Below are 26,481 nucleotides of genomic sequence, written 5' to 3'. Positions count from 1 at the left end.
TTCAGGGACGCCTGGGTGGCTCAGTGGTTGAGCGTCTGCCTTCGGCTCAGGGTGTGATCCCGGGGTCCGGATCGAGTACCTGAATCAAGTCCCACATCAGGCTCCCTGCATGGAGCCTTCTTCTCCCTTGCCTTGTGTCTCTGCCTCTCTCTCTATCTTTCATGAATAAATAAATAAAATATTAAAAAAAAAAAAAGATTTGGGCAGCCCTGGTGGCTCAGCGGTTTAGCGCTGCCTTCAGCCCAGGGCGTGATCCTGGAGACCCGGGATGGAGACCCACGTCGGGCTCCCTGCATGGGGCCTGCTTCTCCCTCTGCCTGTGTCTCTCTCTCTGTCTCTGTCTAAGAAATAAATTAAAAATCTATAAATAAATAAATAAATAAATAAATAAATAAATAAATAAATATTTTAGAAAAGATTTTTTTCAATGATAAGTATTTCTTTTGGAGTTCACTGGAGAAGAGAGAACTGGTTTATTTTAATATGGACACCTGAAACATTTTTTAAAATGTTAATATATAGTAAAATCTTTTGCTTTAAATCTCTGGTAAAGTGTCAGTATTTACAACTAAATTTTCTAGGTGACTGAGGTTTGTGCTTTTATAACTATTTTGGGCTGAATTCCTTCAAGAATGTGTCATGTACTTTGTTGACTATTTTGATTTGCTGATTTGTAGAAGTTTTTTATTATAGGCTAGAAATGAGCCCTTGCTGGTTGCATGAGTTTGTTTTTTTCATTTATGATGTCTTTTGATAAACCAAAATCCTTCTTTTAAAGGTTTTGTTTATTTATTCATGAGAGACATACAGAGAGAAGCAGTCTCCAATGCAGGGAACCTGATGTGGGACTTGATCCTGAGACCCAGGGATCATGACCTGAGCCAAAGGCAGGTGCAACCACTGAGCCACCCAGGCGTCCGTAACCAAAATTCTTTGTTTTTTTAATTTTATTTTATTATTATTTTTAAAAAGATTTTATTTATTCACAAGAGACACACACACAGAGAGAGACAGATAGACAGACAGACAGACATAGGCAGAGGGAGGAGAAGCAGGCTCCATGCAGGGAGCCTGATGCAGGACTGGATCCTGGGACCCCAGGATCACGCCCTGGGCGGAAGGCGGCGCTGGTGGTGGTAAACTGCTGAGCCACCCAGGCTGCCCTCCAAAATTCTTTATTTTGGTGTCATCTCATTCATTCATTCAAGATTTTATTTATTTATTCATGAGAGACAGAGAGAGGCAGAGACACAGGTGGAGGGAGAAGCAGGCTCCATGCAGGGAGCCTGAGGTAGGACTCGATCCCAGGTTTCCAGGATCAGGCCCTGGGCTAAAAGGCAGCACTAAACTGCTGAGCCACCTGGGCTGCCCTTAATGTCATCTTACTGAGAAATATTTTCCTTTGTATTTAACTTAGATATCAGATTCAGTTTATTTTTTTTTATTTTATTTTTTTTAAATTTTATTTTTATTTTATGATAGTCACAGAGAGAGAGAGAGGCAGAGACACAGGCAGAGGGAGAAGCAGGCTCCATGCATCGGGAGCCCGACGTGGGATTCGATCGCGCCCTGGGCCAAAGGCAGGCGCCAAACCGCTGCGCCACCCAGGGATCCCTCAGTTTATTTTTTTTAATTTTTTAAAAAGTTTATTATTTATTTATTCATGAGTGACACAGAAAGAGACAGACACAGGCAGAGGGAGAAGCAGGCTCCATGCAGGGAGCCCCGAGTCTCCAGGATCAGGCCGTGGCCTGAAGGCGGCGCTAAACCGCTGAGCCATGCGGGCTGCCCTCAGATTCAGTTTAAAATATCCTTCCCTGGGTAGCTCGGGTGGCTCAGCGGTTTATCCCCGCCTTCAGCCCAGGGTGTGGTCCTGGAGTCCTGGGATCGAGTCCCATGTCAGGCTCCCTGCATGGAGCTTCCTTCTTCCTCTGCTCGTGTCTCAGCCTCTCTGTGTCTCTCATGAATAAATAAATTAAAAAATCTTAAAAAAACATACTCTGGTTTCTCTTCCGATCGTATAAATCTTTCGCCTTTTATTAAAAGAATAAATAAAAATAAATATTCTTCCCTGGGCAGCCCGAGTAGCTCAGCGGTTTAGCGCCGCCTTCCGCCCTGGGTGTGGTCCCGGAGATGCGGGATCGAGTCAGGCTCCCTGCATGGAATGGAGCCTGCTTCTCCCTCTGCCTGTGTGTGTGTGTGTGTGTGTGTGTGTGTGTGTCTGTCTGTCTGTCTGTCTCATGAATAAATAAAATCTAAAAAAAAATCCTTCCCTATCTAAAGGTCTTGAAGATACTCTCATCTTCCAAGAAGCTTTATTATTTTGGCTTTCACATATAGGTCTAGCTTGTACTTGAAATTGATTTTTGTGCATTGTGTGAGAAAGGGAATGTTATCATTGTTTTCTACATGGCTAGTTAATTGTCCCAGCAGTCTTCTCTCTACTTTTGTCGGGAATCAAATATTCCTATGTTTGTGGTTCTGTTTCACAGCTGCTTGTTCTTTTCCATTGCTTCCTGCATTGATTCCACACTGTCTTCTTCACTGAAACTTTATCATAAATCTTGATGTTCAGTAGAACAGAATCTTCCATTTGCTTGTCCTTTTAGAGCACCTTGGGTATTCTTGGCCCTTTGCACATTTATAATGTATTTTATTTATTTATTTTAAAAATATTAACAAAATATTTTATTTATTCGAGAGAGAGAGAGAGAGAGGCAGACACAGGCAGAGGAAGAAGCAGGCTCCACCCATGGAGATCGACTTGGGACTTGATCCCGGGTCTCCAGGATCACACCCCGGGCTGCAAGGTGGCGCTAAACTGCTGCACTCCCGGGGCTGCCCAGTTCTACACATTTTAGTATTGTTTGTTCAGAATACTAAACTGCCTTTGGTATTTTGATAGGGATTGCATTGACTCTATGGATTGCTTTGAGTGGTTATGGACATTTTAACAATATTAGTTCTTCCTATCCATGAGCACATAATATCTTGCTATTTATTTGTGTCTTCAGTTTCTTTCATCAGTATCTTAACAATTTTCAGTGTACAGAGAGATCTTTGACCTCTTTGGTTAAAATTTTTACCTATTTTATTCTTTTTTATATAATTGTGAATAGGATTGTTTCCTTAATTTCTTTCTGTCTTTTTAAAAAGAGTTTTTTTGAGAGGGAAGAGAGCACAAGCAGGGGGAGCAGCAGAGGAGGAAAGAGAAGTAGGCTCCCCGCTGAGCAGGGATCCCAGGCTTAATCCCAGGACCCCAGGATCATGACCTATGCTGAAGGCAGATGCTTAACCAGCTGAGCCACCCAGGCGCCCCTAATTTCTCTGATAGTTTGTTATTAGTTAATCGAAGTGCAACACATTTCCGTGTTTTGATTTTGTTTCCTGCAACTACTGCATCTTTTAGTTCTAACAGTTTTTTGGTGGAGTCTTTAGCATTTTCTCTACATAATATCAGGTCATCTACAAGTATTAACAGTTTTTCTTTTCTGTTATCAGTTTGAATGCTTTTTATTTCTTTTTCTTGCCCAATTGGTCTGCTAAGATTTCCAATACTATGTTGAATCAAAATGGTGAGAGTGGTCATCCTTGTGTTGTTCCTGATCTTAGAGGAAAAGCTTTCAGCTTTTTACTGTAGGAGTATGATGTTAACGGAGAGGCTGTTATATATAGCCTTTATTATTTTGAGGTATGTTTCCTCTATTCCCACTTTGTTCAGACTTTTTACCATAAAAAGATGTTGAATTTTTTTGCATCTATTGAGATGATCATATGATTTTTATCCTTTATTTTGTTAATGTGGTGTGCAACATTGATTTGTGTGCTTGTATCCCTGGAATAAATCTCACTTGATTCTAGTGTGTGATACTTTTAATGTATTAAAATGTATTAAATGTATTAAATGAGCCACCCGGGCTGCCCATGTACACCTTTTATAAGAAAAAAACATATAAATGAAAATGAAAAAAAAATAAAAAAGGGAAAAAAAGAAAATGAAATTACAGGACAACAGTATGTACATCAGCAGGTGGTTAAATGGAACTAAGGAATTTTAATGTTCTTGCTTTCAACCAAGAGGAAAGTAAAAGTATGGCTTAACACTAGACTGTGATAAGTGAAATATACATGCTGTAAGTGCTGGGATAATCACAAAAAGAATTAAAGTGAGTATGTGGTATTTGAACCAATAATGGAAAAACTGATACAAAAAATAAACTAAAGGAAGAAACAAAGAAATACGTAACAAGCGAAACAGAAATATGGTGCTGTAAGTTATCCCAAAATACCAGTAATCATATTAAATGTGAATCAATCAAATGTCCCCACAAAAATGAAAGATTATCAGACTGGATTTTAAAAAAACCTACAGATATTCCTTTCAAAAGACCCATATAAAACCTAATACAAAAAGATTAAAAGTAAAAGGACAGAAAAATACATCATGCAAACATTAGCCAAAATAAAGATGGAAGAGCTAGTTTCAGACAAAATAGGCATCAAAGAAAAATCATCACTACAGTTAAAAGAGCCACTTCAAATACAATAAAATGTTTAATGCACCAGAACAATATAAGTAAATTTGCATGTACTTGACAACATGGCCTCAAATTATATATATAGGTAAAGTGGATAGAATTACTAGGAGAAACAGACAAGTCAATATCACAGTGGCAGATTTAAAGATCTGTTTCAGTGGTTAAAAGAATAAGATGATAAGAAATCTGTAATGATACAGATACAACACAGTTAACAAACTTCACCAATGGGCACACATAGAACACTGAATCCAAGAGCTATAGAATATATACTTGTTAAGCACTTAAGTATTTGCAGAAAATGACCACAGGTTGACCATAAAGTGAATCTGAAGAGATTTTAGACTAAAATCACTCAAAGGAAGTTCTCTAAGAAAAATGTGATAAAGCCAGAAGCCAATTACACAATTTGCACACTTAGAAAATTCTCATATTACTAGAACTTATATACTATTTTAAATAACCCACTGATCAAAGAAGACATAACAATAGAAATTAGAAAATTATTCAAAATAATGAAAATATTACCTCCCAAAAATTACAGGATTCAGGTAAAGCAATACTTGAAAGTGAAATGATAGTTTTTTTTTTAACTTTTTTTAAATTTATTTATTTATGATAGTCACAGAGAGAGAGAGAGAGAGAGGCAGAGACACAGGCAGAGGGAGAAGCAGGCTCCATGCACTGGGAGCCCGATATGGGATTCGATCCCGGGTCTCCAGGATCACGCCCTGAGCCAAAGGCAGGCGCCAAACCGCTGCGCCACCCAGGGATCCCGAAATGATAGTTTTAAATCCATGTGTTAGGAAGGAAATAAGGTTGTGAACTCATACCTAACTATCCCTGTTAAGAGGTCAGAATAAGAAAAGCAAAATAAACCCTAAATAACTAAAAGGAAATAATGAACATAAAAGCAGATATTAACAAAATAGAGAAATATCCAAAATGGCTTTTTGGAAAAAGTACTGTGATTGCTAAACCTCCACGGAAATTATTTTTAAACAGGGGGAAAAAAAAGATCCATATACCCAGTAAAGAATAAAAAAGGCCTAAGAGAAATAAAAAAATACATTTGCATGAAAACTTGTACATAAATGTTTATGGTAGTATTCGTGATAGCCAGAAAGTAAAAATCACACAAATGTCCATCAACTGATAAATGAATAAATAAAATGATACATCAATATAATACTTTCTGGCAATAAAAATATAATGTAAAACTGATACATGTTACAATATAGGTAAACCTTAACATCATGCATAGTGAAAGAAGTCAGTCAGAAAAGACCAAATATCCTGACTCCATTTATGTGAAAATTTCAGAATAAATGAATCTATAAGGAGAAAAAAGACTTGTGATTACCTAGGGCTGATGAAGAGGGAAAGGGCTGGGGGATAATGAGGAGTGACTGCTAATGAAAGCAGGATTTCTTTTTGGGGGATGAAACTGTTCTAAAATTGATTATGATGATGGTGGACAACTCTGTGAATGTATTAAAAACCACCAAATTGGGGACGCCTGGGTGGCTCAGCAGTTGAACCACCTGCCTTGGCTCAGGGTGTGCTCCCGGATTCTGGGGTTGAATCCCACATCAGGCTCCTTGCATGCAAGCCTGCTTCTCCCTCTGCCTGTGTCTCTGCCTCCCTCTCTCAGTCTCTCTCTCTCTCTCATAAATAAAATCTTAAAAAAATCCACTAAATTGTACACTCAAAGCCATTTTTTTTAATTTTTATTTTTATTTTAATTTATGATAGTCACAGAGACAGAGAGGCAGAGATACAGGCAGAGGGAGAAGCAGGCTCCATGCATTGGGAGCCCGACGTGGGATTCGATCCCGGGTCTCCAGGATCCCGCCCTGGGCCAAAGGCAGGCGCCAAACCGCTGCGCCACCCAGGGATCCCTCAAAGCCATTTTTTAATAAAAAAATAGAAGAATAAAAGGGAGGCATATCACTAAGGAACCTGAACACATTAAACAAAAGTGTAATTGTAATGCCAATGCATTTGAAGATTCAGACAAAATAGACAAATTTCTATATATGATTTACCAAATGGTTCTAAGAAGAAATAAAGCCATTTTAAGCATCTTTTCCCAACTACAATAGTATGGAACTAAAATCAATTAAAAGAAGAAAAATAGAAAATTCACAAATATGTGGAGATTAAACATGCTACTGAACACTAATGGGTCAAAGAGAAATTAAAAAATACACAGAAACGGGATCCCTGGGTGGCTCAGCGGTTTAGCACCTGCCTTCAGCCAGGGTGTGATCCTGAAAACCCGGGATCAAGTCCCACATCAGGCTCCCTGAATGGAGCCTGCTTCTCCCTCTACCTGTGTCTCTGTTTCTCTCTCTCTATTTCTCGTAAGTAAATAAATAAAATCTTTTAAAAAAAATACACAGAAACAGCAATCTACGCATTATTGCAATTCCTATCAAAATACCAACAGGTTTTTTCCACAAAGCTAGAACAATCCTAAAATTTGTATGGAACCACCAAGGACCTCAAATAGCCAAAGCAATGGAAAAGCAAAACAAAGCTGGAGGCGTCACAATTCCAGACTTCAGGTTATATTACAAAGCTACAGTAATCAAAACAGTATGGTACTGGCACAAAAATAGACACTTAGATCCATGGAATGGAACAGAACAGAAAAACCCAGAAATGAACTCCCAATTATATGGTCAATTAACGTTCAACAAAGTAAGAAAGAATATCTGATGGGAAAACGTCTCTTCAACAAATGCTGTTGGGAAAAGTGGACAGAGACATGCAAAAGAAGGAAACAGGACCACTTTTTTACACCATACACAAATTCAAAATGTATGAAAGACTTAAATGTAATAAGACCTGAAACCATAAAAATCCTAGAAAAGGACATAAGCAGTAACTTGTTTGTCATCAGCCATAGCAACTTCTTTCTAGATTTGTCTCCTAAGGCAAAGGAAACAGAAGCAAAAAGTATACTACTGGGACTACATCAAAATAAAAAGCTTGTGGGGAAAAATAAATTTAAAAAAATAATAGAAAGCTGTGGGGCACCCGGATAGCTCAGCATTGAGCATCTGCCTTCAGCTCAGGGCCTGATCCCGGGGTCCTGGGATCAAGTCTCGCATCGGGCTCCCCATAGGGAGACTGCTTCTCCCTCTGCCTCTCTCTGTCTCTCCTGAATAAATAAATAAAAAATCTTAAAAAAAAAAAAGGGAAGGAAACAATCAACAAAACGGAAGGGTAACCTATGGAATGGAAAAAGATACCTGCAAATGATTTGTCTGATAAAGGGTTAGTATTCAAAATATATAAAAAACTTACCAAACTCAACCCCCCCCAAATGAATAATCGAGTTAAAAAGTGGGCAGAAGACATGAATAGACCATTCTCCAAAGAAGACATGCAGATGGCCAACAAACGCATGAAAAGATGCTCAACATCACTCACCATCAGGGAAATGCAGATCAAAACTACAATGAGCTATCACCTCACACCTGCTAGAATGGCTAAAATCAGCAACACAGGAAACAAGTGTTGGTGAGGCTGTAAGGAAAGGGGAACAATCTTGCACTTTGGTGGGAAGGCATACTGGTGCAGCCACTCTGGAAAACAGTATGGAGGTTTCTGAATACATAATGAAATATAACTCAGCCATAAAAAAGAATAAAATATTGCCATTTGCAACGATGTGGATGAAGCTAGAGAATATTATGCTAAGCAAAATAAGTCAGGGAAAGACAAATACAATAGGATTTCACTCTTGTGGAATTTAAGAAGCAAAACAAATGAGCAACGGAAAAAGGAGAGAGAGAAGCAAACCAAGAAAGAGACTCTTGAGAACTGTTGGGTTGTCAAAGAGGAGAGGTGTAGAGGAGGGATGGATGAAATAAGTGAAGGGGATTAAGGAGTGCATTTATGATGAGCACCAGCTGCTGTATGGAAGTGTTAAATCACTGTAGTGTACACCTGAAACTAATATTACACTAGATTAACGAATTTAAATAAATTTTTTTTTGAAAAAGATTTTATTTATTCATGAGAGACACAGAGAGGCAGAGACATAGGCAGAGGGGGAAGCAGGCTCCCCGGGGGGAGCCTGTTGTGGGACTTGATCCCAGGACCCCAGGATCACGACCTGAGCTGAAGGCACTCAACCACTGAGCCACCCAGGTGCCCCCCCCATTTCCATTCTTGATGGACATTTTCTCTGCAATGGAATACTAGGTTGGCAGTTGTTTTTCTGCTCCTTAGAGATTGTTTTAACTTCCATGTTTGTTGTTGCAAATTAAGCTATCTGAAGTGTTGCTTCTTTGAAAGTCATCCCCCTGGGCAGCCCTAGTGGCGTAGCGGTTTAGCGCCGCCTGCAGCCTGGGGTGTGATCCTGGAGACCCGGGATTGAGTCCCACGTCGGGCTTCCTGTATGGAGCCTGCTTCTCCCTCTGTCTGTGTCTCTGCCCCTCTGTCTGTGTGTCTCTATGAATAAATAAACAAAGTCTTTAAAAAAAATGAAAGTCATACCCCTAACCCCATGTTGTTCAGTTTTTCTTTGTTGATTGTGAGCTTAGAATTCACGGAGCATTTGTTTTTAAGATTTTATTTATTTGAGATAGACTGCTCTGGCAGGGGGAGGTACAGAGGGAGAGGGAAAAGCAGACTCCCTGCCTAAGGGATCTTGACATGGGCTGGATCCCAGGATTCTGGGATCATGACCTTAGCTGATGACAGATGCTTAACCGACTGAACCACCCAGGCAACCCCATTGAGAATCCTAAGTTTGTGGTTTGACATCATATATCATTTTTGGAAAATTTCAGCTACTCAGATACTGGTTCTGCCCCCATACTGTCTTCTCTTCTACGATTCCAATTAACTGTGTTGTATGGTATATCTTCTACTGCATTCCAAGCTTTTTCCCTCCTGATCTGTCTTAGTTTACTGTCTCAACTGTTGCTCTGATTTCTGATTTACTATCTCACTGGCTGTTAAATTTGTTTGTTGAATTCTTAATTTCAGTTTTTGTATTTCTCAGTTAACAGAATTACTTTTTGTTTCTTGTAAAAATGTGCTATTTCACTTTTTATGTTTTTTTTTCATTGCAGAGATCAAGTTGTAATTTAAAAATCTCCAGTTATAATTCCAATATTTGGAGTCCCTATGAGTCACTTTTTGTTTTGTTTATTATTTCTGTGGGTTTTGATCTTGTTCTCTTGTCTCCTTAAGTGCCCAGTTGTCTTTAATTGTATGCTGGGCATTGGATTTCAAAAATTACTTGACAAATTATTTGAGGCCAAGGATATCTTCCAGAAGAGATTTATTTTTGTGGCATCTGCTTGCTTGCTTGCTTGCTTGCTTGCTTATTTATTTATTTATTTATTTATTTATTTATTTATTTATTTATTTAAGAGAGAGGGCAGAGGGAGAGGGAGAAAATCTTAAGGCAGGTTCTACTTCCAGTGTAGATCCTGACAGAGTGCTCATTCTCACAACCCTGAGATCATGAACTGAGCTAAAGTCAAGAGTTGGACACTTAACCGCTTGAGCTATCCAGGTATTCCATATTTTTGTGTATCTGCCTGAGAGAATCCAGAATTGCTTAGTCTCATTTCAACTTTCAAGATTTTTCTGGGCCAACCAGATGACTCAAGGCTAAATTGCATTCAGTGTATGGACTGATTCATTTCTGTTTCAGCCTTACTAATAAGGTGCTGCTCTTCAGGTTCCTAACCTGAATGTGGGAGAAGAGGATTTTCCTTTTGTCTCTCAGCCTGTCAGGCTGTCAGATATAGTTTAACTTCTAGTTTCTTCTGGATTGTCCTCTAATCACTCCAAAAGCACTATCCTGTTGGTTCTTCAATCCATTAACAAAGTTATTTTTTGGATGCCTCGGTGGCTCAGTGGTTGAATGTCTGCCTTGGGCTCAGGGCGTGACCCCAGGGTCCTGAGATCGAGTCCCACATCAGGCTCCCTGTGGGAAGCCTGCTTCTCCCTCTGCCTATGTCTCTCCTTCTCTCTGTCTCTCACGAATAAATAAATAAAATCTTTAAAAAAAAGTCATTTCTTAAATTCTTTGCAGCTCTATTTACTTGTCTTCCACAGGAAGATTGGTTCAAATCACCTAAAGTGACATACCCAAGAGAAGTCCCCCTGTTGGCTCTTTATGGCAGAATTTGATTTTTGTCATGTTTCTTTAAGACTTCAGACTCAGCCCCTAGTTCTCTTTAAGTTTTGTCTTATGTAATTGTGCATGCTTGGATAATTTTGTACGTTTGTATCAAAAGGTTATGTTTGTGTGTGTGTGTGTGTGTGTGTGTGTGTGTATGTAGATCAAAATAAAATTTTACCAGGATACTCAGCATTTTAAGTCTCTTCAACTTTAGGCAGTTTCTAGACCTTGACAATGGACAGATTTGTTGTATTTAAGTTTCAGCTAAAAATAGTTTCTGGAATGACTCTCAGAACATGAAATCCCTCTTAATTGCTATTGAAATTGGGATGTACAATATCAGGTAAATTTTTTTTCCTGTCATAGAAAAGAGTGCTTTCCTAGCTACACTTTTACCATAATTACACTGGTCTTAGGGTTATCTGTTTGTAGATAAAATATATATCTGTCCTTTTGAAATAGAAAAAAGGATGCCATTCTGCAGAGATTCCTTTTTGCTGTCCTATGAGAGCTCTCAAATAGCCTCATGAATTAATAAGGTTCTTTACAAGTGAGAACCGTTTTCCTTCTTTGTGTAATTTCCACAACAGCCTTGTGAGGTGGTACGATAGTTATGTGGTATTACATAAAGGATGAGGAAACAGGGCCTGAGAGAAGTTAAGTGACTTGTCTGTGGCCCTACACCTGGTTAAAGGCATATGTCCTTTGTGCCCATTAGAGTGTTTTTTCATCTTTTATGACCTGTTAATGCTTGCCTATGGATACTGATTGCTTAGTTTTGTCATGTTATGCTTTTTTGTCTATAAAGTAAATGATATAATGACTTCATGTTTCATGTCCTAAGGAATGAGACAGTTGGGAGATGACTCCTTCATATCCCATGCTCATTGCCACCCCTCCACCCCCTGCCATTTCTAGAACATGGGTCCAGTAGCTCTGGAATTTGCCAACTCTTCTGCGCTGTTGGAAAGCTTGTTTTGTTACCAGTCCTTTCTCATCTGCACATGTATAGTCAGCCCTTTCCCTGTCTTTAGACATGCTTCAGTTTTTCCAGTTTTGACAGATAACTCTTTTCTTTCTAACACATTTGCCATCCTTGTCATTCTTATGATTAAAATCAAACTCTCGGGGCACCTGGGTGGCTCATTTGGTTAAGTGTCTGCCTTTGGCTCAGGTCATGATCCCCCATATTGGGTTCCTTGCTCAGTGGGGAGCTTGCTTCTTTTTCTCCCTTTGCCATTCCCCTTGATTGTGCTCTCTTGGTGTTGTCTGTCAAATAAATAAAGTCTTAAAAAAAAAAAAAAAGTCTGGGCAGCCCCCATGGCTCAGCGGTTTAGTGCCACCTTCAGCCCGGGGTATGATCCTGGAGTCCCAGGATCGAGTCCCACTTTGGGCTCCCTGCATGGAGCCTGTTTCTCCCTCTGCCTCTGTCTCTGCGCCTCTCTCTCTCTCTCTCTTTCTCTCTTTCTCTCTCTGTATCTCTCATGAATAAATAAATAAAATCTTTTTAAAAAATAAAATAAATTTTAAAAAGTCAAATTCTCTAACTCCCTTACTGGATATCTTCTGTAAGACTTTTTTTTCTTGCTACTTCGGTCACTCTTAATTAAGATCCTAGCCAAAATCTTGTTTGCTCTGATCATCTGGATCTTAAGGAGAACAAAAAACTTTTCTGCCTTGGACCCTTTTTGCAGCAGTAGAGTTGGTGTTTCACCTGAAGTATGGTGGTGCTTCTGCTTCTAAATGGTGCTCACATCTCATTTTCAATGCTCTTGTTTTGGTAACCTTGAACAGTTATCTCATAGGTTTGTGAATGTCAGATGTCCTTTTTACTTGGAAGTATATTCAGTCACATAGCGTTCAGTTACTACGTATTTAAGGGTATAAGAATGTGCCCTCAAATTCAGTATTACTCCTTTTTTTTTTTTTTTCAAGAACTATATTTTTTTGATCCCTGTCTAAGGATTCTTTTCTTGGAAGTTCATTTATTAGTTTTGCCTCCTGTCCCACTGACAGATCTATCATACTTTGAAATGTTGATAGAGGGACGTCTGGGTGGCTCAGTTGGTTAGGCATCTGACTCTTGATTTCAACAGTTCATGGTCTCAGAGTCCTGAGATAAAGCCTTGTGTGGGGCTCTGCACTCTATGGGGAGTTTCCTCCTCTCCCTTACCCTCTCCCCCTCTGTCCCTGTTTGTGCATATGTGTGCATGTGCACACATGATCTCTCTCTAGTAAATTTTTTTAAGGTTTTATTTATTTATTTGGCAGAGCGTGCATGCACACGCGTGGGAGCAGTAAGTAGAGGGAGAGGGAGAAGCAGGCTCCCCACTGAGCAGGGAGCCCACTGTGGGGCTCGATCCCAGGACACCGGGGTCAGGGCCCTAGCCGAAGGCAGATGCTCAACCTACTGAGCCACCCAAGTGCCCCTCTCAAGTAAATCTTTTTTAGAAAAACAAATGTTGGGATACCTGGGTGGCTCAGTGGTTGAGCATCTGCCTTCGGCTCAGGACATGATCCCAGGACCCGGGATCGAGTCCCATGTTGGGCTCCCTACAAAGAGCCTGCTTCTTCCTCTGTGTATGTCTTTGCGCCCCCCCCCCCTCTGTCTCTCATGAATAAATACATTATTAATAAATTATTTATTCATGAGAGACACAGAGGCAGAGACAGATTTATTTATTTATTCATGAGAGAGACAGAGAGAGAGAGAGGCAGAGACACAGGCAGAGGAAGAAGCAGCCTCCACGCAGGGAGCCCAATGCGGGACTTGATCCCAGGACTCGAGGATCATGCCCTGGGCCAAAGGAGGCAATAAAATGCTGAGCCACCTGGGCTGCCCCCCCCTTTTAATCCTCTATCTTTTCTATTGTTTATTTTGATTATTTTTCTTCAGTAAACTTGCTTACCTGAACCCATCTCTCCCTTCTGTGAACTGTTGTTTGTTACTAGGGTATGGAGTATGTTTTTTTTCACCAGCTCAGGTGGAAGCTTTAAAACAGGGCATGGGATTCACAATCTTTCTGTATCACTTATTGCAGAGCCTTGCATATGGTAACTTTTCAATAAATACTTAATATATGTAATATTATCATTTGTAAGTGATACTGTGATAATTATAATTAATAGGGTTGCTAATTTTAATGCTAATATTAAATTGATAGTTAAATAGAATAGTGTTGGCTTTTTAAGGATTTTATCTCTGGACTGTCTCCTTAAGAACCTTTGCATTAGTTTTATATCCCCAGCTTCTTTTTCTGCAGTCTCTGTACAAAATAATGAAAATGGTCAACTTTTATTTATTTATTAAAAAAATTTTTTTGATATATATTTTTTTTACTGGAGTTCGATTTGCCAACATATAACACCCAGTGCTCATCCTGTCAAGTGCCCTCTTCAGTGCCTGTCACCCAGTCACCCCATCCCCTCGCCCATGTCCCCTTTCCCTACCCCTTATTCGTTTCCCAGAGTTAGGAGTCTCTCATGCTTTGTCTCCCTCTCTGATATTTCCTACTCATTTTCTTTCCCCTAATAATCCTTTTCACTCTTTTATATTCCCCATATGAATGAAACCATATAATGTTTGTCCTTCTCTGATTGATTTACTTCACTCAGCATAATACCCTCTAGCTGTATCCGCATTGAAGCAAATGGTGGGTATTCGTCGTTTCTAATGGCTAAGTAATACTCCATTGTATATATAGACCACAGCTTCTTTATCCATTCATCTGAATTCATTGATGGGGATGCCTGCCTGGGTGGCTCAGCGGTTGAGCATCTGCCTTTGGCTCAGGTTGTGATCCCAGTCCTGGGATTGAGTCCTGCATCGGGCTCCCTGCTGGGAGTCTGCCTTTCCCTCTGTCTGTGTCTCTGCCCCTCTCTCTCTGTCTCTCATGAATAAATAAATAAAATATTTAAAAAATGAATTCATTGATGTTTTCTTCTTTTTTTTTTTTAATTTTTTTTTATTTATTTATGATAGTCACAGAGAGAGAGAGAGGCAGAGACATAGGCAGAGGGAGAAGCAGGCTCCATGCACGGGAGCCCGACGTGGGATTCGATCCCGGGTCTCCAGGATCGCGCCCTGGGCCAAAGGCAGGCACCAAACCGCTGCGCCACCCAGGGATCCCTGATGTTTTCTTCTTAAAGGACTCAGTAGTGACTCCTAGTTGATTACTTTTATTTTTACCTTTTTTATTTGTGAATATTTTGAGATGTACACAAAGTGAACCTCTGTGCTGTAGTTATCGACATTTCACCATTCTTATTTCCTCTTCCTCCACCCTACTATTTTGCTGAGAGTTTATAGCATACCCAAGACATTATTTTATTTCTAAATATGTCTCTAAAACACATTTTCTTATATTACTGTAATGCATTATCATATACAACACACCTGATAATGATTTTTTTAAAAGATTTTTAAAATTTATTCATGAGAGACAGAAAGAGGCAGAGACAAAGGCAGAGGGAGAGGAAGAAGCAGGCTCCATGCAGAGAGGCCCACGTGGGACTTGATACGACTCGATCTGGGGTCTCCAGGATTACATCATGGGCTGAAGGTGGCGCTAAACTGCTGGGCCACTGGGGCTGCCCTGATAATGATTTCTTAATAGCTTATATGATATTTAGTCCATGTTGAAGTTTTCCTGGTTCTCTAGAAAAATTTTTCATATAGTTTGATTTGTCAGAGGGCTCAGGTGATAACGTCCTGATCCCTTCATGAAACCCCACTTTCTACCTGATTCTTTTACCATATCCATTGATTACCAATGCATGGATTAGTTATTTTAATTAAAAGATATAAAATTGAGTGGGCTGACTGGCTGAGTTGATAGAGCATGCGACTCTTGATCTTGGGGGTTTGAGTTTAAGCCCCACATTGGGGGTAGAGTTTACTTAAAAATATATACATACATGCATGCATGCTACAGTGTAGTTATTGTTCTAATTTGGTCACGTCTGCCATTATTAGCTGTAATCTTTCTTTGTAAAAGAATTTTTCCTCATTCAGTGGGGCTACTTGGTTGACCTGAAATATCTAGTCAGTTCTTGTATTGTTAACATAGCCTCTTGGGTAACTGAAGACTGCATTCTTTTTTTTTTAAATTGAAGTATAAGTAGCATATAATGTTACATTGGTATTTTTTTTTAAAAGATTTTATTTATTTATTCGTGACAGACACAGAGAGAGGCATAGACAGAGGGAGAGGGAGAGAAGCAGGCTCCATGCAGGGAGCCTGACGTGGGACTTGATCCCGGGTCTCCAGGATCACACCCCAGGCCACAGGTGGCGCCAAACTGCTGGGCCACTGGGGCTGCCCTCAATGACTTATTTTTTATAACTAGAAGTTTGCAGGTCTTGGGATGCCTGGGTGGCTCAGCGGTTAAGTGTCTGCCTTTGGCTCAGGGCGTGATCCTGGAATCGCAGGATCGAGTCCCACATTGGGCTCTCTGCATGGAGCCTGCTTCTCCCTCTGCCTGTGTGTCTCTGTCTCTCTCATGAATAAATAAATAAAAATCATTAAAAAAAAAAGTTTGCAGGTCTTACTCTTTGTTTCACCCAGTCCTGCACCTGTCTCCCTTATGGCAACCATCAGTTTGTTCTCTGCATTTTTAAGAGTCTGTTTTGCTTTTTAGATTCTACATTAAATGAAATCATAGTAGTATTTGTCTTTCTCTGACTTCACTTAGCATAATACCTTCCTTTTTTTTTTTTTAAAGATTTTATTTATTTACTCATGAGAGACACAGAAGCAGAGACATATGCAGAGGGAGGAGAAGCAGGCTCCCTGCAGGAACCTGATGCGGATTTGATCCCAGAACTCTGGGATCACTTCCTGAGCCGAAGGCAGATGCTCAACCGCTGAGCCACCCAGCTGTCCCAGCATAATATCTTCTTGGTCCCCATCTATATTGTCCCAAATGGCAAGATATCTTTTTTTATGGGTAATACTCCATTATATATGCACATGCACACATATACATACCTGCCATATCTTCATTCATCCATTCATCTATGGATGGACATGTGGATTGCTTCCATATCTTGGCTATTGTAAATAATGCTTCAGTAAACATAAGGGCACATATATTTTTTTGAATTAATGTTTTCATTTTCTTTGGGTGAGTACCCAGTAGTGAAATTATTGTGTTAAATCTCTTTTTTAAATTTTTTGGGAAACTTCCATACTGTTTCCCACAATGGCTATACCCATTACATTGCAAGCAGATTCCTTTTTCTCCATGTCCTTGCCAACACTTGTTATTGCTTGTCTTTTGGATAATAGCCATTCTGATGAGTTTAAGGTGGTATCTCATTGTTATTTTGATTTGCATTTTCCTGATGACTAAGCATCTTTTTATGTGTCTCTTGGCCATTTTTATGTCTTTGGAAAAGTGCCCATTCAAATCTTCTCATTCTTTAATCAGATTATTTGTGTATTTTGGCATTGAGTTTTTAGAAGTTTTTCTAATATTTTGAATATTGGTTCCTTATTATTATTTAGTATCATTTGCAAATATCTTTTCTATTCAGTGGGTTGCCTTTTCATTTTGTTGATGTTTTTCTTTGTTGCCTAAAAACTTTTTATTTTGGTGTAGTTCTAATAGTTTAATTTTGCTTTTGTTTCCCTTGCCTGCAAGGGGGATATCTAGAAAAATGTTGCTAAAGCTCATGTCAAACAAATTACTAGCTATGTTTTCTTCTAGGAGTTTTATATTTTCAGGTTTTACATTTAGGTCTTCAATCCATTTTTAGTTTTTTTTTTTGTGTGTGTGTATGGTGTAATAAAGTGGTCCATTCAGCATGCAGCTGTCCAGTTTTCTAGCATCATTTATTAAAGAGACTCTAACCCTAACCCTATTGTGTACTCTTGCCTCCTTTGTCATAGATTAATTGACTAAGTTTAGGTTTATTTCTGTGATCTTTGTGTCTGTTTTTGTGCCAGTACCATAGGGTTGATTATTACAACTTTATAGTATGTCCTGATACCTAGGATTGTAATACCTCCAGCTTTATTCTTTTTTAAGATTGCTCTGGCTATTCCAGATCTTTTGTGGTTCCATGTAGATTGTAGTATTATTTGTTCTAGTTCTGTGAAAAACGTTCTTGGTATTTTAATAGGGATTATATTGAATGTATAGATTTCTTTGGGTAGTATGGATATTTAAAAAATATTATCCTAATCCATGAGCATGAAGTATCCTTCCATTTGTTTTTTTTCTTCAGTTTCTTTCATTGATTTACTTTCTTTTTTCTTTTTTTTTTTAATTTTTATTTATTTATTTATGATAGTCACAGAGAGAGAGAGAGGCAGAGACATAGGCAGAGGGAGAAGCAGGCTCCATGCACCGGGAGCCTGACGTGGGATTCGATCCCGGGTCTCCAGGATCGCGCCCTGGGCCAAAGGCAGGCGCCAAACTGCTGCGCCACCCAGGGATCCCTTCATTGATTTACTTTTTAAGATTTTATTTATTCATGAGAGACGCAGAGATATAGGCAGAGGGAGAAGCACGCTCCCCAGAGGGAGCCCGATGTGGGACTCGATCCCATGACCCTGGAATCATGCCCTGAGCCTAAGGCAGATGCTCAACCACTGAGCCACCCAGGTGTCCCATCTTTCATTGATATTTTATCATTTTCAGATTATAGGTCTCTCACCTTCTTGGTTAAATATATTACTAGGTATTTTTTTTTAAGATTTTATTTATTTATTCATGAGAAACACAGAGATGTGTGTGAGAGAGGCAGAGACACTGGCAGAGGGAGAAGCAGGCTCCATGCAGGGAGCACGATGTGGGACTTGATCCCGGGACTCCAGGATCACGCCCTGGGCCGAAGGCAGGGGCTAAACCACTGAGCCACCCAGGGATCCCACTAGGTATTTTTTTTTAAAGATCTTATTTATTTATTCATGAGACAGAGAGAGAAAGAGAGAGAGAGAGACAGAGACACAGGCAGAGTAAGAAGCAGGCTCCATGCAGGGAGCCCGACGTGGGACTCCATCCCTGGTCTCCAGGATCATGCCCTGGGCCAAAGGCAGGCACTAAACCACTGAGCCACCCAGGGATCCCCTATTACTAGATATTTTATTCTCTTTCGTGCAGTTGTAAATGGAATTGTTTTAATTTCTCTTTCTACTACATAGTCAGTGTATAGAAGTGCAACAGATTGCTACATGTTAATTTTATATCCTGCAATTTACTGAATTCATTTATCAATTCTAATGTTTTGGTGGAGCCTTTAGGGTTTTCTCTATATAGTATCATGTCATTTGCAAATAGTGAGTTTTACTTTATCCCTAGTAATTTGGTGCTTTTTGTTTTTCTTGTCTGATTGCTCTGATTAGGACTTCCAGTTCCATGTTGAGCAAAAGTGGTGAGTGTGGACATCCTTGTCATGTTCCTGATCTTAGAGGAAAAACTCTCACTTTTCATCATTGAGTATGCTGTTGGTTGTGGAGTATTTATGTATGACTTTTTTTTAAGATTTTATTTATTTATTCATGAGAATAAATACACAGAGAGGAGAGAGAGAGGCAGAGACACAGGCAGAGGGAGAAGCAGGCTCCATGCAGGGAGCCCGACGTGGGACTTGATCCCAGGTCTCCAGGATCACACCCCAGGTTGAAGGCGGCGCTAAACCGCTGAGCCACCCGGGCTGCCCTGTGTATGGCTTTTATTGGGTTGAGATATTTTCTCTCTCATCCTGCTTTGTTGGGAGTTTTTATCATGAGTGGCTGTTGTACTCTGTCATGTACTTTTTCTGCATCTGTTGAGATAATCATAAGGTTTTTTTTTTTAAGATTTTTATTTATTTATTTGAGAATGTGTGCACACAGATTGGAGGAGGGGCAGAGAGAGAGAGAGAGAGGGAGAAGCTGACTCTGTGCTAAGCAGGGAGCCTGATGTGGGGCTTAATCCCAGGACCCAGGGATCTTGACTTAAGCTGAAGACAGACACTTAACCAACTGAGCCACCCAGGTGCCCCAATCATAAGGTTTTTATCCTTTCTCTTGATTATTTGATGTATCTCACTGATTTGTGAATATTGTACCACCCTTGTATCCTTGGAATCAATCAATCCTAATTGATCACAGTTAATGATTTTTTTTAAGATTTTATTTATTTTTTCGATAGAGAGTGTATGCACAAGCAGGGATAGTGGCATGTGGAGAGGGAGGAGGAGGTTTTCTGCTGAACAGGAAGCCCGACTTGAGTCTATATCCCAGGACTCCGGGATCGTGACCTGATCCAAAGGCAGACATTTAACTGCCTGAGCCACCCAGGCGCCCCTGAATGATTCTTTTAATATAGTATGAATTTGGTTTGCTCTTACTTTGTTGAGGATTTTTGCACCTATATTCATCAGGGATATAGTTCTCTAATTTCCTTTTATTATAGTATCTTTGTCTGGTTTTGGTACCCGGGTAATGCTCTCATAGAATGATTATGGAAGTTTTCCTTCTCTTTTTTGGAATTCTTTGTGCAGGATAGGAATTAACTCTTTAAAAATTTGGTGGACTTCACCTTCAAAACTGTCTTGGTCATAGACCTTTTGTTTGTTGGGAATTTGTTTTTTAAATTCAATTTGCCAACATATAGTATAACACCCAGTGCTCATTTCATCATGTGCTATTGGGAGTTTTTTTTTATTACTGATTCAGTTTTTTTAAAAGATTTATTTGTTCATGAGAGATAGAGGCAGAGACACAGGCAGAGGGAGAAGCAGGCTCCCCTCAGGGAGCCCGATGCAGGACTTGATCCCAGATCCCAGGATCATGACTGGAGCCAAAGGCAGATGCCCAACCGCTGAGCTACCCAGGCATCCTGATTACTGATTCAATTTTATTGCACCTATATTAATAATTCTGTTCAAATATTCTATTTCTTCCTGATTCAGTTTTGGAAAATGATCTGTTTCTAGGAATTTAACTGTATCTTCTGGGTGGTCCATTTTCATCCTGTATAATTTTTAAAAAAATATTTTATTTATTCATGAGACACACAGAGAGGTAGAAACATAGGCAGAGGGAGAAGCAGGCTCCATACAGGGAGCCTGATGTGGGACTCCATCCTAGGACTCCAGGGTCACGCCTTGAGCTGAAGGCAGGCACTTAACTGCTGAGCCACCCAGGCATCCCTCATGCTGTAAAATTTTTGGTAATAGTCTTTTAAAATCTTTTGTGTTTTTGTGGTGTCACTTGTTACTTCTCTTTCATTTCCAATTTTACTTATTTGAGTTCTCTTTTTTTTTCCCCTGATGAATCGGGCTAAATATTTATCAATTTTATCTTTTTGAAGAACCAGCTGCTGGTTTATTTGATCTTTTTGTTATTGTATTTTTTTAGTCTTTGTGTCATTGATTTTTACAGTAATCTTTATAATTTCCTTCTTCCTACTAGTTTTGGGCCTTGTTTTTTCTTGCTTCCTTAAAAGTAAGGTTAGGTTGTTTATTTGGTATTTTTCTTGTTTCTTGAGGTAGGCCTCTATTACTATACACTTCCCTCTTAGAAGTGCTTTTGCTGCATTCCAAAGATTTTGGACCAGCATATTTTCATTTTCATATGTCTCCATGTTTTTGATTTCCCAGTTCCATAGTTTAGTAGCATTTTTTTTAAAGATTTTATTTATTTATTCATGAGAGACATACAGAGAGGCAGAGACACAGGCAGAGGGAGAAGCAGGCTCCCTGATGTGGGACTTGATCCCCGGGTCTCCAGGGTCAGGCCCTGGGCTGAAGGTGGCGCTAAACCTGGCTGGTTTAGTAGCATGGCTGCCCCTGTTTAGTAGCATGTTGTTTAGCCTTCATATATTTGTGTTTTTTTCCAAATTTTATTATAATTTGTAGTTTCATACTGTTTCAGTTGGAAAGGATGGGTTGATGTGTTTTCAGTCTTCTTGAAATTATTGAGACTTGTTTTGTGGCCTTACGTGATCTATTCTGGAGAATGTTCCATGTGCACTTGAAAAGAACGTGTATTCTGTTGTTTTTGGATGGAATGTTCTGTGTATATCTGTTAGGTCCATCTGGTCTAATGTGCCATTTAAAGCCATTCTTTCCTTTTCATTTTCTGTCTGAGTGATCTATCCATTGATGTAAATGGGATGTTAAAGTTCACTACTGTTACTGTATTACTGTCTGTTTCTCCCTTTCTGTCTTTAATAATTGGTTTATGTATTTTGATGTTCCTATGTTGGGTGCATAGATGTGTATAATTGTTATATCCTCTTAGTGCGTTGTTCCCTTTATCTTTGTGAAGTGCTTTTCTTTGTCTCTTGCTACAGTCTTTGTTTTAAAGTCTATTTTGTCTGATACAAGTAATGCTACCCGGGCTTTTGTACACAATAAGCTTTTTAAATTAATTATTTTTTAAAAATAGGCTCCACACTCAATGTGGAGCCCAACATGGGGTCTGAATCCATTGTCCCTGAGATCAAGACCTGAGCTGAGGTCAAGAACTCAGATGCTTAACTGACTGAGCCACCCAGGTGCCCCACTACCCTGGCTTTTTCCCCACCACTTGATTTGTATGATAAATGATCTTCCATCCCTTCACTTTCAGTCTGCAAGTGTCTTTAGTTCTAAAGTCAGTCTCTTGTAAGCTGCATATAGATGAATATTGTTTTCTTATTCATTGAGTCACTATGTTTTTCTTTTCTCTTTTCTTTTCTTTTCTTCTTTTCTTTTCTTTTCTTTTCTTTTCTTTTCTTTTCTTTTCTTTTCTTTTCTTTTCTTTTCTTTTCTTTCTTTTCTTTTCTTTTTTCTTTCTTTTCATTAAGTAGGGCCCACACCCAGCATGGGGCTTGAACTCATGGCCCTGAGATCAAGAGTTGTATGCTCCACTGACTGAGCCAGCCAGTCAGGCAACCCTTTCCCTGTATCTTTTTATTGGACCTTTAGTTCATTTACATTTAAATTAACTATTGATAGATATATACTTATTTCTGCTTTCCTCTGTATGTAAGACTATTATTTCACTGAGGCTTATGAACAAGTATTTTTCTTTTTTCATATTTTTGAGTGATGAGTGATTTTGTGAGTTGGGTTATGGGGAGGAGCTCCCAGTCTTTAGTGAACAATTGTAATTCTGCTGAGAGGGTATAGTAGGTGACAAAGAACTATATATCCTCTTTGTTGTTGGGTTTTGCAATGAGGGTGTAGTGCTCATTTGGAGTGTGGAAATTTAAAAATTCCTTTACTAGAGAATAACTTAGCCTGTGTATGGAGTTATTTAAATTTTAAGACCTTTGGCTCTTAAAGAGCCTGAAACCCATTATGCTTAATGACTAGAATAAATGGGGAGCTGCAGGAATCACTGGTGGTGTGCCAGGGATGCAACTAAAGGTCCTCCAACTAGCCTCAGTGAAGATGAAACCTCTGGCCCTAACCTTCACCTTCTGCTGTTGCTAGCTCTCCCTTAGCTACTAGCAGTGACTTAGTGGCAAGAGAAGCAGGGCGGCTGATAAAGTCAGGTGACCTTTCCATTATATTGATCGAGCATAAACTTTATTCACTGAAATTTCAGGTAGTGAAAGGTATACAAGCAGCTGCTTTCTGTTTCTTGAGTTTGTATTTATATACTGTATAACTTGCTCACACAGTTTTCTTTAAACCTTTCGTAATTCAAATCTTACCTGTTTGGTCTCTCATTTTTTTTAGGATAGCGCTTGCAACCTTTGCTCAAGTTCTTCACCGTGAATTTGTTGTGTGTCAGACTGGACAAGGTATCTTAGTTGAGGCTTCATTTTTTGAAAAATTCAAGGTAAGGAGTGTGTATCTATGTATATGTCTTTATTTCTGTAGTTTTTACAACAAAAAAACCTTTTTGAAATCTTATCTGTATTACTGTTAACATGTTTGTTTATGCCATCCCCTTACTCCCATACCTTTTGTGCATTGAAGAGCAAGGATGAAAAAAAAGATGTCCAGGTAGCTTCATGTGTTTATTTATTTATTTAAAGACTTTATTTATTTATTCATGAGAGACACATAGAGAGGCAGAGACACAGGCAGAGGGAGAAGCAGGCTCCCTGTGGGGAGCCTGACATGGGACTTGATCCTGGAGATCCAGGATCATGCCCTGGGCTGAAGGCGGTGCTAAACCGCTGAGCCACCAGGGCTGCCCACTTCATGTGTTTAGATTTAAGCCCTATATCAGGACCCTAAGAAGGTCTTTGTACATTTCACTTGTTATTAGAAACCTCCCCAAACGGGCAGCCCGGGTAGCTCAGCGGTTTAGCGCCACCTTCGGCCCAGGGTGTGGTCCTGGAAACCTGGGATCGAGTCCCATGTCAGGCTCCCTGTATGGAATGGAGCCTGCTTCTCCCTCGGCCTATGTCTCTGCCTCTCTCTCTCTCTCTCTCTCTCTCTCTCTGTGTTTCTCTCATGAGTAAATAAGTAAAATCTTTAAAAAACAAAAAGAAAGAAACCTCACCAACCAACAGAAGGGTAACTTAGCATTTGGTTTTGAATTAAAGGGGAAATCCCATCCAGGCTCCCGGTGCCCAGTGATTGTGGCTGGAGCTGATAGAGCTTCAAAGATCTGCCCTAAGGAGTAACTGAGTATGGTGTGTGCATATGCTGGTCTTCCAACTTCCTATTTTTTAAAAAAATATTTTATTCATGAAAGAGAGAGAGAGGGAGAGACATAGGCAGAGGAAGAAACAGGCTTCCCGCAGGGAGCCTGATGCAGGATTTGATCCCAGGACCCCAGGATTGCAACCTGAGCCAAAGGCAGATGCTCAACCACTGAGTTACCCAGATGCCCCCAACATCCTAGTTTTTATTGTCATTTTTCTTTCTTTTTTAAAAAAACATTCATTCATTCATTCATTCATCAGAGAGAGAGAGGCAGAGACATAGGCAGAGGGAGAAACAGGCTCCCTGCAAGGAGCCCGATGTGGGACTCGATCCCGGAACTCTGGGATCACACCCTGAGCTGAAGGCAGAAGCTCAACCTCTAAGCTATCCAGGCATCCCTATTGTAATTTTTCTTACAGATCCATGTTAAATAACCAAGTTGTAAAGATGGTAAATCTAGTATTATAAACAAATATGGGTATAATTTTTAAAATGTAGCATAATTCTTGCTCTGAGCCATTGGTAGATCTGTTTCTTTTTTTTTAATTTAATTTAATTTTATTTTATTTTTTTTTATTTTTTTTGGTAGATCTGTTTCAAGAAAGATTATATAATAATATCACCTTTGATTTTTATCTAGATAGTTTGTTTTTCCACTTTATACAAATGTTCCGACTCTTTTAAAACATCTGTTTCCGAGTATAACAACATGTGTGGGTGTGTGTTATGAATTAATCACTGGACAAGGTGTTATGAGGCCTGTTTTATGAACTTACTAGCTTTTTAGCAAGTTTTAAAAATCCCTGTAACCTTCAGTTACCTCCTGTGTAAAATAAGAGGATTGTACTGAGGTTGTATTCAGGGTTTCTCTGCCTTGGCACTATTGACATTTGGGGCCAGATAATTCTTTGTTGTCTGGGGCCGTCCTGTGCCCTGTACAATGTTAAGCAGTGTCGTTGGCCTCTGCCTACCAATGCCAGTAGCATCCCTCTTCAGTATGACAACTAAAATTGTCTCTAGACACTTCAAGTGTGCCTTTTTGGGCAATGTCATCCCCACTTGGGAGCTACTTGGTTACATGATGTGTAGAATTCCTACCAACTTTATATTTCTTTTGTTTTTTTTTTTCCTTTTTTTCTTTCGTTTTTATTTCAAAAAATCCTATTCTTTGCAACCTAGTTTAAATGTCATCTCTTCTGTGAAGCTTTCCTTTGTATTTTTTCCTTGTCTTACTTTATTTCTGTATCTGACAGCTTATTATAGGACTTAATGCATTCTACTACAATTGTCAGTGTGTTTCTCTGAGGGCATGGGTCTTCTGTACCTCTTAGCTGCGTGCTCAGATTTTGTTAAATAGTCAACAGTGGATGTGGGAGGATTGTCAGGTTTGACATTGTTAAATAAATAATTATAAATGATATTTTTGTTCATCTTTCATACCTTTCCAGTAGGAAATTTCCATGGTTTGTGATCTTGAATTTCTGGGTTTAGGAAACTGATTACTTTAAAAAAAATTGTTTTAGAAGGCAGGAACCTCTGGTAGTTCATGAGGAAGCCACAGAAAACAGACAACATTTGAGAAAGATAAAGTCACACAGAAATTCATAACATAAAAGGTTGTTTTAGCTTTTAATCCAGATGTTTCTCAAATCCACTTGGTTAATTATTTTTTTAAAGATTTTATTTATTTATTCATGAGAGACCGAGAGAGGCAGAGACATGGGCAGAGGGAGAAGCAGGCCCCCCGCCAGGAGCCGGATGTGGGACTTGATCCTGACATCACACCCTGAGCTGAAGGCAGACACTGAACTACTGAGCCACCCAGGTGTCCCCACTTGGTTAATTGGAAACCTGCCATCTATTCAGATACAAGTAAAATGGGAAGGTGGTAAATATTTTTTCTTACATTACCTATAATACCTCACCATATTCTTTTTTTTTTTTTGAAGACTTTTATTTATTTATTCATGAGAGACACAGAGAGAGGCAGAGACCTAGGCAGAGGGAGAAGTAGGCTCCATGCAGGGAGCCTGATGTGAGACCGGATCCCAGGACCGCGGGATCACGCCCTGAACCAAAGGCAGATGTCCAACCACTGAGCCACCCCAGGCATCCCAACCTCACTATATTCTAAGTCACTATTTCTCATAGCAACCCACAGTAAAAAACAAAAAAATAAAACAGAAAAAACCAAACACATT

The 26,481-nt window shown here is 39.5% G+C and overlaps 1 protein-coding gene across 6 annotated transcripts in view; it reads left to right on the top strand.

Annotated features, from left to right (window-relative positions):
- TAB3 (TGF-beta activated kinase 1 (MAP3K7) binding protein 3) overlaps positions 1–26,481 on the top strand; it is a 90,391-nt gene that overhangs the window by 10,086 nt on the left and 53,824 nt on the right. For all 6 annotated transcript variants that reach the window (XM_055338435.1, XM_055338437.1, XM_055338433.1 and 3 more), the window contains exon 2: positions 23,360–23,462. The gene's annotated coding sequence lies outside the window, so the exon portion shown is untranslated. The remainder of the gene's footprint in view (positions 1–23,359; positions 23,463–26,481) is intronic.

The sequence above is a fragment of the Nyctereutes procyonoides genome, unplaced genomic scaffold, assembly GCF_905146905.1.
Source record: "Nyctereutes procyonoides isolate TBG_1078 unplaced genomic scaffold, NYPRO_anot_genome, whole genome shotgun sequence".
Lineage (NCBI taxonomy): Eukaryota > Metazoa > Chordata > Mammalia > Carnivora > Canidae > Nyctereutes > Nyctereutes procyonoides.
Note: the sequence above shows the minus strand (reverse complement) of the source record. Positions and strands in the feature narration are given on the sequence as shown.